Consider the following 17468-nt stretch of genomic DNA (forward strand, 5'->3'; position numbering starts at 1 on the left):
TGTTTCTATTTTGTTTTAGGTCATCTCCTGCAATCAAAAACATTCCTAAAATTTACTGCAAACTAGAAATCAAGAGTACTAGCCATGAAGCAAGATGAAATAAAATGTTCCTTAACAGGTTCTTAGGTTCTTTCCTGGTCACCCAGCTGAGTAGAAATTCTACAGGCAAACAAGTTTTCACCTCCCAACGAATTCATTGCTTTTAAAAATTGCCTCATCATAATCAGAGGTTTTGTCATGGCTTTCATCAGAAATACAAATCCAGAAACAAACACAGATGACAAGAACTGTGACAGATGCCTTTGTTTGATGCAGTGATCCTCCCTAGGTGGATAAAGAACCACAGTCAAGAGTGGTGAGTATTTTTTGACAAGCCTTATTTTGTTGAAATGGAAACACTGAGGGAGGAGGTGGCTGGTGAAACTTGTTCTCTTAATTAGAAAATCTTCAGCTAGTCCACAGACAATGACATCCTTCTGGTTTTCTCTAACCTGGTCTCTCTCAAATTATCAAAAAGATTTTTTTACCAAAAATGGAACAATCAAGCTTATAAAGTGACTTTTTAATGTTCAGTTATATTTATCCCCATTTGGTCTATTTCTATATCATAAAAGATGAGACAATTATCACACATGAATGGCAAACATTTGGCAAATGACCTGTTCAAATAGTCCTGTCCATCACCATAAGACAAATAGTCATATGCCCACCACCACCTTTGGCATATCCTCAGCATTCCCTAACACAAGTCAAGTCTTTCTGCTCTCAAAGTAACTCCTGATCTCATAAAAAAGAACAAATTAAAGGGCAGTCTGTAGACCTCTCGAGGCTTACACAAAGAAACTCAGGCAGATCCAAGAGTGGAAATCTGCCAGCTCCAGCAAAACCAACCTGAGTCAGCTGAAAGCTCCTAAGGGATGACCAACTCCCAGGTCAGGGTGCTGGTCACTCCATTGCTTCAGCCCCTGATCACTGAGACACATCACATGTGACAACTCCATTTGCACACTCAACATTATTGTGAAAGTTCTGTCTTGAAGCTGGACGGGGGCTTCACAATGGAAATACATTTGAAAACAAACACACACACACACACACACACAAGTGGAATTTTGATGCTCCAAAGCTGAAATTGAATCATTAGATGAAAACACCAAAGGATCCAACACAAACCAACACTTGCTCCTGGCAAAATCTATTCATTGCTGAACTGGGTATTTGCCTCTAAGCCTGTATACAGTCAATGTTTCCAATGTTGATGAGGGAGGGGAACAAGCTGAATATTAAAAACTGCTGCCTCAAGAATAATATAATGTACAGATTTAATCATAGTAAAAAATGATCTGCAAGTAATTGTAGTCATTACTACATCTGCTCAGAGCTGTGGGTAATCATTATGTATGAGTGAATTAAATCAAATTTCATATCATGGGCCTGATCCTAAAATTTCTTCTGTAAATTCACCTTATATTAATAATCTCCCTGAGTATAGAGAGTCTATTTGTTGGTATGGATACATTTCTTATATGAGTAATCTTGTGACCCTTCCACATTTTACCTTTAAATTTAATTAAAATTTAACCCCAAAAACTTAGGAAGGTAGACTAAAACGCAGATTTCCAAAGACGGGAAATGAATTTGTTTTGCTCTGTTCTTCTTTCTGTAAAGGCACTAAAAGGGGTAGAGAGAAAGAAGTTTCAGTGTGGAACCTGAGTAATGGAAAAGACAAAGCCTTCCAAGATAAAAAGTTGAGCTCAAATTCCTTTTGTCACTAAATCCAGGCATTGGCATGGTACTGAAAACACAGGTGTAATTTATTGCACAGAGTGGGAATGTCAAACCCTGACTCATGAATATAAGAACCTGTTTACAAAAAAAGCTGCTGAAGGGCAGAGCTGGAGCCAAACTCAACCTTGATCAATAGCCAGATGAATTATTAGTAAAAGAAATAAATGATTGGTGTAGTTTCTTCTCTGACACTTATGCCAAATGTTAGAGGCTGCACTTTAGTATATTGTCGTGGAAATACATCCAAACCAGAAAGTTTTTACTCCAGTAGTCTTGTGCTGACCTCTGCATGTGTTTGAAATGAGGAGTAAGAGCTGAGGTCTCAGACTTACCCATTGTGGAAATGACAAGTTTTCACCTTCCTAAGAGTGCCAGGCAGGCATCGTGCTCTTCAAAAGATGGAGGAGAGAAATCAAACTAGGTCTGAATTCTTCCTCTCGTGCCTGTGCTGGGGTCACAAGAAAATATGTTATAAACGGAGTTTAGGTGACATTTTCAATAAATGTCTTTCTCATGGTGCATATTCTAGCAAAAACAGTCTGGAGGGCAGCTGGTGCAAGGAGAGATTACAGTGGTCTGTACATCTCCCCATCACCCACAGCTAGACACATACACTCGTACTACTAACATAGGTAATACAGTAACACAAAGGATCATTTTTTCTCTCCTGAAACAGAAATGAGCTGGCAAGCATAATCAAACAATGAGAATCATTTTTCCAGAGAGGAGAGAGAACAACAACAACAAAAAAAAATCCAGTGAGAATTATGACAACAATGTAAGAATGCAATCAGTAGAGAAATCCTGATAAATGAGGTCCTTACATTTTTAAATGCCTTAAAACCAGTACAAATAAATATAAATTTAAACAGAATTCAATGCATAATTGAATTAGAAGGGGAAAATTCAACCAAAGTACTAAAATTCCACTATAGAACTTGCAAATAGTTTATCTAGATAAAGCTATAAAATTAATAAAACAGCAGCAAAAAGGATTGAACTTTTTCTGTCAGTAAGAAATCCAAATCAAGGATGAGAATATTATGAATGCTGCATAAAGAGCTCTGTAAAATATCCTCCAGTGGAGAGGAACTAATGATAGATGAATGTGCACATGTAATTGAACATGCAGAAAAGAAAACCAACATTCCAAGAAGGAAAGCAGAAAAGCTATCAGGAGTACTGGCTCATGTGAACATCCACAAGAATGAGATGCATACAAGGAGAAAAGGCAAATTACGGAAAATGCAGCCTGCTCTGTAAAATAAAATACATGTTTGGCTCTCCACATATTCTTCTTTAGATTATCAAGGGAGCATGTGTCACACACACAGTCGTGAGGAATGCTGGCAGGAACATTCAACCACATCAAACTTGCCCGGTTTTGGGTTTCATTACCTACGTCAGGCCCCACATTGTTCCCATGATGGGAAACTTCCCTTTGACATCATGGATCATGGATCATGACAGGATCAGGCCCTTGCCCAGCAAAGGGTTAAAAAATAAAGTGTAGCAAAATGCTTGAAGTGCACCTCAGCCCAAAAGCAAGCCACTCCAAAGAACTAATCCCTTTTGCATTCCGTACCATAGGAAATATGATTTTCCTACCTGTGTTTTGTGTTAAGTTGTTGGGTTCAGCTAAATAAAAATTCAAGCAAAGCAAACCCACAAAAACTTAAAATCAAATGAAATTTCACACTCCCCCTGCACACTGAAGCAGCCCTACATAAAGGTACTTTTAGCAGACAAAGTCAGTGAACCTTTTAAGAGTAAGCAGAAATAGAACACATTAGTAACAGACAAATTAGAAGTGCATCAAGGTACTGGATGAAAACATTTTTTGAACATAAGCCAAGTACACAGTAGGAACAGGTTAGAAGGTTAAATCCTTTCTAACCACAACTTAAAGAAGACTTCATAGTAAAAATATCCTTTTTTAACTCTTGTCTTCCAAGCACATATCACAACTTTTGTTTCCGTTGGTTTTAGTCCCTATTTCAAAAGAAGCATTTGCTGTAACAGCTCATTTTTTCATGCAAAATACTGAATCTAATTGCGGAAATATGTCATTCCCTCCTCTCCGCCACATGGCATGAGTTAATGATGATGAATGAAAGTAATAAAACCCAAATCTTTTTCAAACTAAAGCTCCTGTTAAATTACTGGAAATTATATGCATGCGTCTACAATGAGGACACTGCAGAAGGTCAAAGATCTTGCTTCCTGCATTTGGCCAAACTATTCAACAGGCAGCTTGGCTGAACCTGCACAGACACGTTTTTACTGAGGTCTGGGGGAGCCACCTAAGAAAAGCAGCTTAGTTCAAGGCTGGTGATTTCATTAGGGCATTTCTCCCCATCCCCATGGAACACTAAATTTTGTTCACCAGAGTCTATGACCTGCCTTACATGTCCATGGCAAGCTATTTTTGGATGTTCGTGACGAGTGTTTGGAAGAGTAATATATCACCTAACGTGATATACATTTTTAATGGAGGTCCCAATTTCCCTAATACAAAACTTTATTCTGTGGCATTGACATGAAGCAGAAGGAGTACAGCAAATTTAGAGCCATATGCTGTCCCTCTCATTCAGTCTGCATCACACCCAATTTCTCCAGTTGGTCCACTAAGACAGGTAAACCATTCAGAGATTAAGGTCTGTCATGGTTTAACCCTCCAGTAACTGAGTCCCAAAGCAGCTGCTTGCTCACTCCCTCCCCCAGTGGGAAGGGGAGAATTAGGGAAAGGAAAAAAAAAAAAAAAAAAAAAGGAAAATTCATGCATTGAGATAAGAACAGTTTAGTATTAAAACAAAGTTTTAAAAAATACCAAACCTAGTTCTACCACTAATAATAATAATAATAATAATTATATTATTATGAAAAACAAAACAAAAAACAAAAAACACACACACACATAAAAAAAAATTAAAAAAAAAAAAAAAAAGAGAGAGAGAGATGAAAAGAAACCAAGATAGACAAGTGATGCACAGCAAAATGTCTCACCACCCACTGACCAAAACCCAGGCAGTGGTCAGCCCCTCTCCAGCTTCCCCCAGCTGGTGTACTGGGCATGATGCTCTGTGGTATGGAATATCCCTCTGGCCAGTTCTGGTCAGCTGTCCTGGCCGTGCTCCCTCCTTTGTTTTGCTTCTAAAGTGCTGAGCAGGAGACACTGAGAAGTCCTTGACTTAGGGCAAGCAGTGCTCAGCAACAACCAAAACATCAGTGCACTAAGAGTGTTCTCATCCCAAACCCAATACACAGCTGTGTACCAGCTGCTAAGAGGAAAATTACCTGCATCCCAGCTGAAAACAGGACAAGGTCCTACTCAATAAAAACACAACAGGCAAAACATATTCCTTTCCTGTCTGCACACTCTGTAATTCTGCATGCTGCAAACTACATCAGCCTATTGCTGATCTCCCCATTTATTTGTTTCCTCATTTTTGTTTAACTGGCCATCAGTTCTGTGGCCCCTTCTTTTCTTCTGGGCATTCAGACACTATGTTCTCCTTTCTTTTCCCCCAGCTCACCCACAGCTCACTTTGGATTCTTTTTGTCTCCCTTCCTTTCATCATCAATTCATTGAGGTTTCATTGTTTTTGTCTTCCCACTATGCAGATCTCCCACTCCTTGTGCTTCCCCCTTATGGTCCATTTCACAGATGGACCACAGAAGACATGGAAAAACCCATAAGGAGAGGAATTCCTAATAACCTCTCTTAATGTATTTCCTTCCCACAGATTAGTTTGAATGCTTTGAATCTTGGACGATTGTAAATCAAGGTGTTGCTTTGCACAAGACATCAGGAGTTATTTTTGCAATTAAAAAAAGTATTTGTAGTAGTTTTATCAGCAGCAAAGCAAGAGTTACCATTCTTGCAAGTTTAATTTCTTTAGCCATGATAAATAGTTTGCAGAATTGAAATGCATAGAATTAGAAACATGGGTTTTCAGAAACAAAAGAGCTAAATTCTGCCACTTATGTTCACAATGAGGGGTAACTTACTCTCTAAGCAGTACTCATTTGGAGTACTCATTTGGAGGGCTCCTTGGAGTCATCAAGAAATCAAGTGGAATTCAAGCCTCTAGTCTACTCTTTGCTCATTATTTTGTCTTTCACTGTACAGGCAAGAACAGAGATGCTATTAGCAGGTAAATAACATAAGGGTACAAGTTCCACATTTTCCATAAGAGTCTTGTAAATATGTGAGCAAAAAACTAAAAACTTTCCATTTGTTTCAGCCCTAGTCAGAGCACACTTGGCTTTCAGAAACTGGCTCTGGGATGGTTACCCAGACCTGCCATGTCCCCACTACACTATTGGGAATAGCTAATTAAACAACGGTGAGGATGTCACTTAATTTTGATCTTGGTCATGCACAAAAGGAGGAGGAAATCTCTTAGATCCACTCGAGGTGGTATTTCACAAACAATTTTTGAACGCAATGAACAACCAGAAGTTTCAACAATCTCCATCATCTTTGAAAAAGAGTGTATCTAAGAGATGAAAGAAAACTAACTACAAAACACGTCTGCAAGCACAATCCTGATCTTAATTTGTGAAGGCTAGGTTTTTTTGGTTCAGCATATAAATATCATACAGAATATATTGTTGTTTTCTGGCATCCTATGTCCAAAACTAAAGCCATGTGTTGGAGTGGGATTAAATCCATTTATAAGGCTGCATGTGCAGTTTAAAAGAAGCATACTCTAAGTGTTATCTCACTGTAGGCTGAGATAAATACCCTCATCCTACTACTAGAGGCACCACTTCTGAACACAGGCCTTCAAGGGGCAGAATGACACCAACTGCAAAAGTAGGTTTCATAACCAAAGCTGGGCCATGTGAGCTTTTACACTTTAGCTCAATATTTATAAGAACACATCCTCATTTACTAAGCTTCTGGGAACATTTTCACAATTAAAAACCAAAACAAAACAAATTGAAAATAATTGTCAACATACTGACAACAATCGGCAGCTTTCAGAGCAGCTCACAATGCCATCTCCATGCCTTCAAAATCTCTCCCACAGTGAAACTTCATTACCATCCCATCCAGATGCTCATGTTAAGCTTTGGAGGTTCCCTTTATTCCCATGCCCCCACCTGTGTAAATGTAATCCTAAGAGCTGAATCACAAATCCTATGCCATATTTAAGAGTCACACCAAGGCAATTCTTTGGACTTGCTTCAGCCTCATATTATGGATTATTAGCAATGTCATGGCCTGAGTAGATGCAACAATTCCTACTAAGGTGAAAAGCAGATTTATGGAGGCATCATATTTGTGGCCACTGCTGTCAAAAGGGAACTGCAGTGAAGTTATACTGTAAGCATTCCTGATGAAGTTGTAACTTACCATCACAAAGCTCCCAGGACCAGCTCAGGAGAAGGCCAGCATGCAACACCAAAACACTTTGCAACTTTATCTCACCCACACAGACACTGGGGACAGCTGCTGAAAATAGGGAACCCCAAATCACAAAATTATCTCCCCTGAACTTCTGAAACGTGAAGTGGAGAAGCTGCCACAGAACCATGATTCAGCCTTGGCAAATTCTACAGGAGTACTAGGATTCAGAAGAGCAGTGCAGGGAAGCTGAGATTTAATCTGAGATGATGGGGAAGCTCAGATCATATTCGAGGTGATAGAAGAGGCAAGCCTGATGAACCCTAAAGGTAAGCCCAGCAAACACTGCAGCTCTCTCAGAGCAGAGGCCGCTCACACAAGAAAAGTCAAACCAGCACACCTGGAATAGTGCCCTGCATAGACCAAAAAAAAAAAAAAAATTTCCAAAACCACACTATGCAAATTTCACCAAGTTGCACAACATTCACTCTTCGTGCAAACATTTTGCATAGCTGCGATTTCATGGCGTCCAGTGCACTTCAGGAAAGGAGGAGGGAGAAATGCATTGGGCAGAAGGCTCACCTCTGGCTTCAGCACAGCCAGCATCATGGAACTCTGGAGTCTTTAGGAGTGCTGAGTCTCTGTGACCAGCACCCACAGAGTCAGGATTTAGGAGGGACAGACGTCTCGGAGCAGGACCACAGTGAACCATGTAACACATTTACAGATGGCACAGTCATAACCATTAAACAGCTATGACCAGCTTGAGTGATAGAGTGAAGAATGTGAGCATAGGGTGATAAAACACACCCACTAAGCTGAGAAAAATACACATATTCTGGTTTTAGACACAAGGGTTATCAAAGGTAAGAGAGCCCTCAATACAATATGATCTGTTATCAGAAACCTAAAGCAGCTGATTGGATTCTGAACTGGGGCTCACAGATTCTCATATGGTCACAGTTTTCTGGATGGGGAGGGATGTGAGAGGAAAAAAACCAGCCAAAGTCTCTTTTAGCACAGTGAGTCTAGTACAGTCAAATGGTTTCTATTTCTCTCCATCCCTGACCCTATTTAAGTGCTATCTTAAATATTCCTAATAACCCACTGGCCTGTAAAGAAAAAATTCTAAAGAAAACATAATCTTTCAAGGGCTGACATTACCTAGTTCCCAGCACAGCTACAGACTAGTTGCTGTGAAATGCAACAACCTGGTGGGAATTGGAAAGCTCTCTTTTAACTGCCGTTATTATCTATAAAGCCTCTCTAATAGCAATCCCAGAATATAGGTTTAAAGAAAAATCATTTTAATGGAGGTCCCAGTACTACATTTTTATATTGCACCAAGTCAAGCTATTGATTAGCTTTACATTAATTTTAAAAGCACAAAGAATTTGTCATGATTTTTCTCCCTTTGATATCAGTGTCCATCAGCAATTGCATCAGTTTTCTGCTGAGCTGCCAAGCAAAGTTAAATGATGATGCGCTTCCTCTCCCTCACTCCTTATTCCAGCTTGGTTCAGCAATCCTGGCCAGCCACTTCCTGTCTCCCCTATTGCACTGTCTGGCACTTACTTCAGACAAGTCAATATGTTTAAATGATACCTGTACCAGGCACAATTAATCATAAAGCTTTCTGCTTTGCAATGTTTTTTGAACTCCTGCATGGTGTTCCTAAGCAGGAAGCAAAACAGAAGTTCAGTGGTGAAACCTGTGTCACTGCTCTCCGCCTCCTCATAGAGTTGGAGCTCCTTGGATTTCAGAGCAAGAGACAATTTCTCAGGAAGTCACTGCTCTCCAGAGGTTCAGAATTACATTGCTGAACTTGAATAGACTCACAATACGTATGGAGAAAACCCCAATAATCAGAGATATTTTGTATGGGACCAGCCTGGAAACACAGGGAAGTTTGTTTTTTTGATGTCAGCCAGAGCTTGGTGCTCCATGTGTAAGAGAACGACCTTAGAGGTGGTGAGCATGGGACCCAGCTCTGAGTCACAGCTCTACCTTTATAGCTGCAGATCCCCAGGGCACGTAGTAATTTATAGCCATTAGAGGCCAGCAGTAAATTACTCCCCCCAGCCTGGCTCCAAGTCAAGCTCTCCAACCAGCCCCTGGAGACTCGGCGGGAGGGAAATGCAGAGAGCGAGAAGTGGTTGGCATCCATCCCTTGTCCATTCCAGCCTTGTCCACTTCTAGAAAAGAAATAAATAGACAGCTTACAAGACTCAGCTGGACAGGGTGTTGGGCCACCTAGTCTAGACTGTGCTTTTGCCAAAATTTTGGGCCAGGTGATCCTCAAGATCCCCTTTCAACCTCAATGATCCTACGACAAGCACTGTTTTCTCCCACCCAGGCACTCAGCTCTGAGGTCTGGACTACCCTCCCATGGTACTAAACACTCATCTTGTGAGGAGGTAACCCTCAGCAACAGCTTAGCCAGACACTGAAGTATTTCTTTTAGGTGTTTCAGGAACAAAAACTTGGTTTTCAGCAGAAATTAATCTTCCTTATAACCTACAGCACAGGCGCCTTTAAAACATTTCAAACAAAAAATAAAACAACAACAAACCCTGTTTTCTTTAAGCATCCCAAGCAATTTTACAGAGATTAATTATCCTTATTCATTTTTGTCTTTCCATGTATTTCAGCTCTCCCACAGAAAACTAATCCACTAGATTTCAAATTATGGCACAATTAGCATGAAATTAATTAGCATCTGACCTATCCCCTAGTTTTCCTCCAGCTGAGACTGCCAACTTTTAATATAAGCCTAAAGCAAGAACTGTAAGACTAATATAGAAACGGGACAAAGCATTTTTAAATTAAAGAGAGATTAAAACAAATGCAATTTATAGCCATAAGCATTTCCCTGACAACAACCCCAAAACTCCAGTCCTCCAACAAAATGTGGAGGAATATTTCACCTCTCCCCAACACAAAGAGTTCATTTGGAAAGCCCACAATCATGCCTCCCATCCTTCAAAACTCTCATGGCCTTTCAAAAGCAGAGCCTATTGTTATCAATTAGCAATGCCTTTTAGTCCTATCATGCAAAATTTCTTTTTCACATAACCTTTCCAGACACCTGTGAGATATTTTTAAGTCTATCACATATATATAATCAGTCCCACAACTGTATTTTAGCCTTCACAATTTCCTGCATCATTTATAGACCTCTGCAGTGTCTCTTTTTGCCACTGTACGTATTTTCCACATTCTTTCAGGCTCCTCTTCACTATCTAGTACTCAAATTTGTTGCCCTCCTTCCTCTTCAGATTTCAGCCATCATTAACCAAATGTCCCAGTTATTCTTTCTCATAGCTGCTTCCATCACTGCCATCCCTCTCTTCCACACAGATATCCAATAACATTTAACTCTTTCACTTTGCCTACCTGGAGTGGCACACAGCAGCCTGGCAGGAATCATTGCCTCTCCTGTGCAACACAAATTTTAGCTCAGAAAAAAAGGACCATGTTAAAAAATTAATCAAAAGGAACTTTCCCTCGTGTCCTGCCATGTTCATGTCTTGGTACAGCCTCTCATGTGCTGTAACAGGCTCTCCCCTATCTTGGAAGAACAAGAATTCCAGGTTTAAATTCCACTCCTTGTGCACTAGAAAGAAATACTATAGACACACCTTCAACAGGAGGATTTTACAGCCTTGCAAGTGAAATATTCAGGTGTCACCACCATCACATCAGAGAAACAAACAGCTTTGGTAAATCTTGCAGTAGAACTGGAACTAAATAAAAAACAATGATGTGTAGGAAAAACAATACCAAAAACTGTAAGGGTAAAGAAGATACATACAGCGCATAGAAGACTGAGAATCTACACACACCCTTACAGATTTCATGTGTACAATGCAGAATACACTTCATTCTCTCATCAGCAGAGGCTACAATGAAATTGGTCAATAGAGCTACAACATTGTCAGTCTTTGAGAACACTGCAGCTCACTCAGAAACCACAGAAAGCAGCAACCAGAAAGAGAGGAAATAAAATGTTTTATAAAAACACAATATATTTTTAATATTATATTTTCATTTCCCAGGTCTTTTGTTCACCTGGGCAGTTACTGAGGCTGTGGTGCAACTGTGCTCTTACAGACTGCATGGGCTGTTCTTTCATTCCGTGGTTGCTAACGTTGTTTTTTCAGTGTTTTTGGTTTGGTTTTTTTCCCAAAGATGAAGAAAGAGTGCTCTGGGGCTTTTTTATGAGGTGGCAACAAACAGTGCCCCAATCCACAGCACTCCAAGTGCTGCACTTTAGTTAAAACAGCCCTGAACTCTCTGCTGCTGTTCTTTTTGCTTTTGGCAATACAGAATCAAAAGAATCCATCCAAACTCAGACAGATGAGGAGCCCAGTAAAAACTAGAAAAGGAAAATAGCAACAATTATCACAGCTAGTCCAAGAGCAGGAGGAACCTGCCTTGTGGCCAGGTATATTTTGGAGAGGAGGTTAGAGTGGGGTGCAGTCCAGCTGCTGGACCCTGCAGCTGCTGAGGTCACCTCTCGTGCACACAGATGTCATCTGCTCTTCTGGACTGGGCACAGAAAGGGGGCAAACAGCAGATCCTGCCCCAAACAAGTATTGCAAACCCATCTGATGGCCCACGTGCCACGTATCAATGCATTTCCACATTGTTTGCCCAGTTCCCAGCAACAGTAGGCAATTTCAAAGACTTCTTTTAGCAGGATGTCAAGCTGATGAACTAAAATTAGGCTGAATTTCTCTTCTGCTATCCCTAAATAGCTCTTTCAGAATGAAACATTTTCTGATAACCTGGCTCACACTAACCCTTCACCCCTCCAGAATCCACACTATTAATTCTCATAATAAAGCCTATTTTAAATATATCTTTAATTTTCTGAGAAAACCAATTTCATCCTTGAATGTTCCATTGATCTACAGTAAATAAATAGGCATTAGGGAGAAACATTGTTTATTTATTTGCTTGCCACTTAGAATTTAATCCTGGGATTCTAAAAGGACAATTATAAATTTCTCTAACAGTCCCTAGGGTATGTTTTGAATGTAGTCATCTAAGATAGGACTCTTGCACTCCAGGATGCCACTGCATTACAGCTTAGAGAGATTATAGCCAAACAGCACTCATTTGTTATAAAGAGGGATGAGTAGCAATTCCAGGACACACACACTAGATGAGATTTCAGCCCTGTCTATTTTGTGTACAGTGTGGAATGTATCTGGAAGATTTCCAAAGCCTGCTTACATACAGCACAGTCTCACCAAGAGACCTCCAGGCCAAATCCTCTTGGTAAAGAGAAGGGTTTGGAGCTTCTTCAGGGAAAGACAGTTTCTACCACTTGTCAAGCCCAGCTTGATAAGTGCAGCTGCAGATTTATGGCCATGTGGACATTTGAGCTCTTATACTGGGAAATCCAAGGTCAGTGGTTGTTTCACTCAAATTTTCATTCTTCTTGAAAATCAAAGGATAGGGTTTTTGTGTGAAGAGACAGGCCTAGGAATACTGTGCTGGAAGGGACCAGAAAACTCATTGCAGCCCATCACAAATGGAAGAATCAAGTCCGCTTGACCATGAGCCCCTACAACCACAGACCATAAAACCCTCTCCTGACTCCAGAAATTAAGAGCTTAAGTTCAAAAGACTGAAAATTATGAACACCTCACCACATACTCAGGAAAGCAGTAGTTAATCACTCTTACAATTTAAGGGGGGGGGGGGGGGAAGAAAGCAAACAAAACAAAATAGAAACAAAATAAAAATACCCAAACAAAATCCTCATTTCCTATTTTGTGCAGCCCTTTTCTGGGACAGGAAAAACCCATCCACTAATCAAAAGCTCTTCATTCAAAGTACATCTAGGAACCATTATGTCATGGTGTTGGATAAACTAACTAGACTGAAATTATGTGTGTAGGATTTCCAGGTCTCTGATCATTCTCCTAATGTTCTTTTCTAAGCGTTTCCTGGTCTGTCAGCACAACTTCAGCAAATCCAGACAGCAAGGACTGGCAACAGAACGAGTAAACTCTTCAAGCAACATATTTCTACCATACTTTCAAGGAGTAGGAGGATGTTATTCAGTGGGGAGAAGTGAAAGAAATGGCTGCACCATGATACAATCCTGCTCAAAGGCCTTGGAGACTCCAGATCCCCAGTGTTTGTCAACACACAGCCTGAAGGAGCAGCTAAGCCAGAGCCCTAGGTTGCACACAGCCAAACTAAATGCTCGACACAGCAAGGGTGAAGTCTGCTTTGTGTCACTGGAGAAAAATTAGGCTGATATCTAACAGATGATATTTGCCAGTAAAAAGGATTTGTTCACATTGTGTTTGTCTCCTGGGAGAACATCCCACATCTGACATGCATCCACAATCCACACAGGTACTGAGTGCAACCTCACTGTGGATGGCTTCCAACCTGCTACACAGGTCCTACCAGGGTACAAATTCTCAAGATAACAGCCTTTTCCATTTAATTTATGAATCTCCTTCATGCCCATGCATGCTTCATGCTTTAATTAATATTAATTAAAGACTAATCACATTCATTGCAGCCAGGTGCTGAACAAATTCATTTGTCTTTGCAACGCAGAGCACCGTGGGCCGTGTGGGGAGAAGGCAATAATGGAGACCACCTCTGTTCCTGCCTTGTGTTATCTCTGGGCTGCTGTTGCCCACTTTGGTGCTCAGAGTTCCAGGCTGCTCCCTCATTGCATAAGGAGCTCTGTGAACACAGGACACTAAGTGGTCTCTGCCTCACAAATATCTATTGTACCCTGGCACGAAGGCAAAATGCAGACAGCCTGTCTGCACCACCACTCTTATTTCCCTCTCTCATTAAAGACTCTGCCCTGCAAACCCAGCTGCAGCACCATGATGCTTAACATGGAAACCAGTCAGTGTTATCCCTTCTGCCTAGATTTGGGGGCATTGAAGGACAGAAAGGCCAGTGACTTGCCCCAAATCACAGTGAAAATTGGCAACATAATTGGAAATAGAGTCCTAACCTCTGCATGGTATCTTCACTGTATGGTCAAAATCCATCAAATGGAGCATTTTGCCACTGAAAACTGACTGCACACAAGAACACAAGGGCTCAGTTTCCTTTAAGTCATTTGCAAACCAGAATTTGGAGAATACATTCCTGTTTCTATGCTAACAGAGACTTGGTTAACACTGTGAATCACACAGTATGGACTGAGACATTCCTGTCTCTTCTAGATCTTATTTAAGTCAGACACAAAGAGTTTAGCCAGGCAGATCATGCACACAACAATTACTTGGAGCCTATGAGAAAACCCTCCAAGGGCTCATCTTGCTTCTTGAAGAGCCAACACACAGAGGAGTTCCCTGCGATGCCTTTCATGATCTCTATTGTTCACAGAGTACTAAAGTAATGAATAGCCTTTATTTTTCCAAGTTTCAGCCACAGAATGTGCATGCTACCATTAAAAGGAAAACAAAAGTGCAGAAATGCCAAGATACTATGTAACACACAGCCCTTCATCACTTGCCTTGATGCACAGTGTTACAAATTTTATCTAATCAACTGACATTTTAAGTAGTGGAGAATTTAACAAGAATAACAATGTGGTGACAATTTAGTCTTTCTTACCCCTCCATAAAAACACTGTCTTCTGTTTGGTCTAGATTTAGGTCAAGACATTTCACTAATTTGCTAGTCATTAAAAAGATATTTTTATACCCAGCCTGTAATATTATACTCTTCAGTGATTATGATAGTTCCCAACAGAATTCCAGACTTGAAAATGAAGGCTGGGAAGCTGAGCTGCAATTATGATACTTTAAATAATTCCACAAAAGTAGAACCACTGTTAAATAATTTATAGTCTTTGATCTTGTCACAGATCTACTGAAATCTTCACATCACTCAAGCTAAATATTTTCAAACAGAAATGGGATAGGTTACTTCCCTCCACCCCCTTCTGTCACTGTGGGAGCCAAGGAAAATAACAGTGACAGGGGCCAAACTCTTCATTACTTTGGTGTAAGCTCCTTCTCACGTGAAAATTCTTCCTCTGGGGTTCAAACCCATCCAGAGATACATCTTTCATCACAGCAACCTGAAAGGTTAAGAAAGTGGCACTTATTTTTGAATCATAGAATCATTAAGGTTGGAAAAGACCTTTAAGATCCTCAAATCCAACCATCAACACCACCAGTTTTGCTCTTTAACCATGCCCTCAAAATAGATTTTACTCCAAAATGACATAATTCCCTATGTTTTACAAACAGAAGATGTAACCTTTCAACCTTTGCACAGCTATAGAATCATAGAGTTGGAAGGGACCCATCAGGATCCTCGCATTCCAGCTCCTGGCCCTGCACAGGTCACGCCAGGAATCACACCAGGTGCACAAGAGCATTGTCCAAATGATTCTTGAACTCTGTCAGGCTTGGGGCTGCAACCATTTCTCTGGAGAGCTGTCCCAGTGCCCAACCACCCTCTGAGTGAAAAACCTTGCCCTGATATCCCACCTCAATCTCCCCTGACTCAGCTTTAGGCCATTTCCTCTGTCACTGGTGACCAGAGAGGAGATCAGTGCCTGCCCTTCCTCTTCCCCTCGTGAGGATGTTGCAAGCTGCAGTGAGGTCTCCCCTCAGTCTCCTCTCCTTCAGGCTGAACACACCAAGTGACCTCAGCTGCTCCTCACGCTTCCCCTCCAGACTCACCACCTTACAGGCGAGCAGAGACAAGGGCAGCTCCACGCAGGACAACAGTGCTAACAAAGTTCTGTGGATCCGTGCCAGGAAGGTGAGGGAACCTCACTCAAGAGGCTCAGCCCCACTGCCAAACCTCAGCAGATGCCCTCACGCCCAGAGAGGCGCTGAACACGGCCGCTCTGCTCAAGTGTCAGCTCCTAAAGGCTGCTAAACGGGGACATACGTGAAAATGCAGACTGTGCTAAACTGCGTGGTTAAAACAGAAAAAAACCCTCTGTGATCTGTGGTCTGCTCAGTTGCAATCCACCTCAATGTGGTCATTAATGTGGTCCTCAGCACAAGAACGGTGTGGACCTGGCTGGACTGAGTTCAGGGGAGATCACTGAAGATGATCAAAGTGATCTCACATCTCTTATGGAGACAGAGAGAGATGGGCTTGTCCAGCCTGGAAGTGGCTTCAAGGAAATCTGATTGCAGCCTTCTAGTACCTATTAGGGGGCTTCTGAAAAGAAGGGAAAGGGGCTTTTTTTATGGTAAAATAGTGACAGGACGAGGGGCAGTGCTTTTAAACTGGAAGAGAGCAGGTTTAAATTAGTTGATAGGAAGAAATCCATTATTCAGAGGGTGGTGAAGCAGAGGAACAGATTGCCCAGAGACATTGGTGGATAAACTATCCCTGGAAGTGTTCAAGGCCAGGTTGAATGGGGCTTTGAACAATCCAGTCTAGTGGTTGGCATTCTTATCCATGGCAGGAGGACTAGAACCAGATAACCTTTAAGGCCCCTGCTAACCCAAACCATCCTATGATTCTCATGTCCTTCTACTCAGGGATACAAACTGCTCAGTTACTATTCAAGTGCAGTGGCCAAATAATCTACTCTCTAGCAAAAACTGAGTTTCTCAGTTAAAAACATCTTATAAAGTCAAATTCAGAAGCACCGGTGTAAATTAAAGGCTCACACACAAGATCAAGCTATACTGTTGGAAAAAAATTTACCTCTAATTAGCTGAGCCCAGTTGTTGAGACAAGACAAGACAACATATCTTAAACACCTTTCACTGGAGGCAAACCCAAGTCTGCAGCCCCACGTGCACGTGTATGTACTATTACAGCAGCTCTGCTGACTGATAACTTGTTAAATTGACATAACTTGACTGTCAGGGTCCAAAGACTAATGAAACATGTAAAGTATGCCAGAAGTAAACAGCAGCTTTCCAGGAAACACTTAATTTGCATTCTAATTAAGGCAATGTGGGGCAGAAGTCATAAATAAAGGATTCAATCACAGCTCACTGTATAATAGGCAGACTAGGTTTGCACACCTGATATGACAGGAAAGTACTAATGTGGGGCTATGGAAATGCCAGACCTAAACCAGCTCTTCACATCTGCAAGAGACAAAGAGGTGCAGCACCTAAAAAAAAAAAAAGCTTAATACTGCAAATGTCTTTTAAAAGTTTCCCTCCCTAGGAATAAACCGCTTTCTTTTCTTACAAGATGACAAGTGTAAAGAAAATTGCATCTAGAGGAGTCCTTGAAAGTTTGACAAACAGGATTTGAACACCTTCAGGCTCATCAGCACTGGTGATGAGTACTGCTCATACCCTGGATGCCCTGGTAAAGATTGGAGTCACACTTTTCA

General features: G+C 41.1%; 1 long non-coding RNA gene across 2 annotated transcripts in view; it reads right to left on the minus strand.

Moving 5' to 3' along the window:
- LOC110484889 (uncharacterized) overlaps positions 1 to 17468 on the minus strand; it is a 194420-nt gene continuing 176952 nt past the window's right edge. Inside the window, exon 14 of one of the 2 annotated variants that reach the window (XR_014954055.1) lies at positions 1 to 2236. This is a non-coding gene — a long non-coding RNA (uncharacterized LOC110484889). The other variant, XR_014954056.1, reaches the window with a different exon arrangement.

This window comes from Lonchura striata, chromosome 3 (assembly GCF_050655825.1).
Source record: "Lonchura striata isolate lonStrDom1 chromosome 3, ASM5065582v1, whole genome shotgun sequence".
Lineage (NCBI taxonomy): Eukaryota > Metazoa > Chordata > Aves > Passeriformes > Estrildidae > Lonchura > Lonchura striata.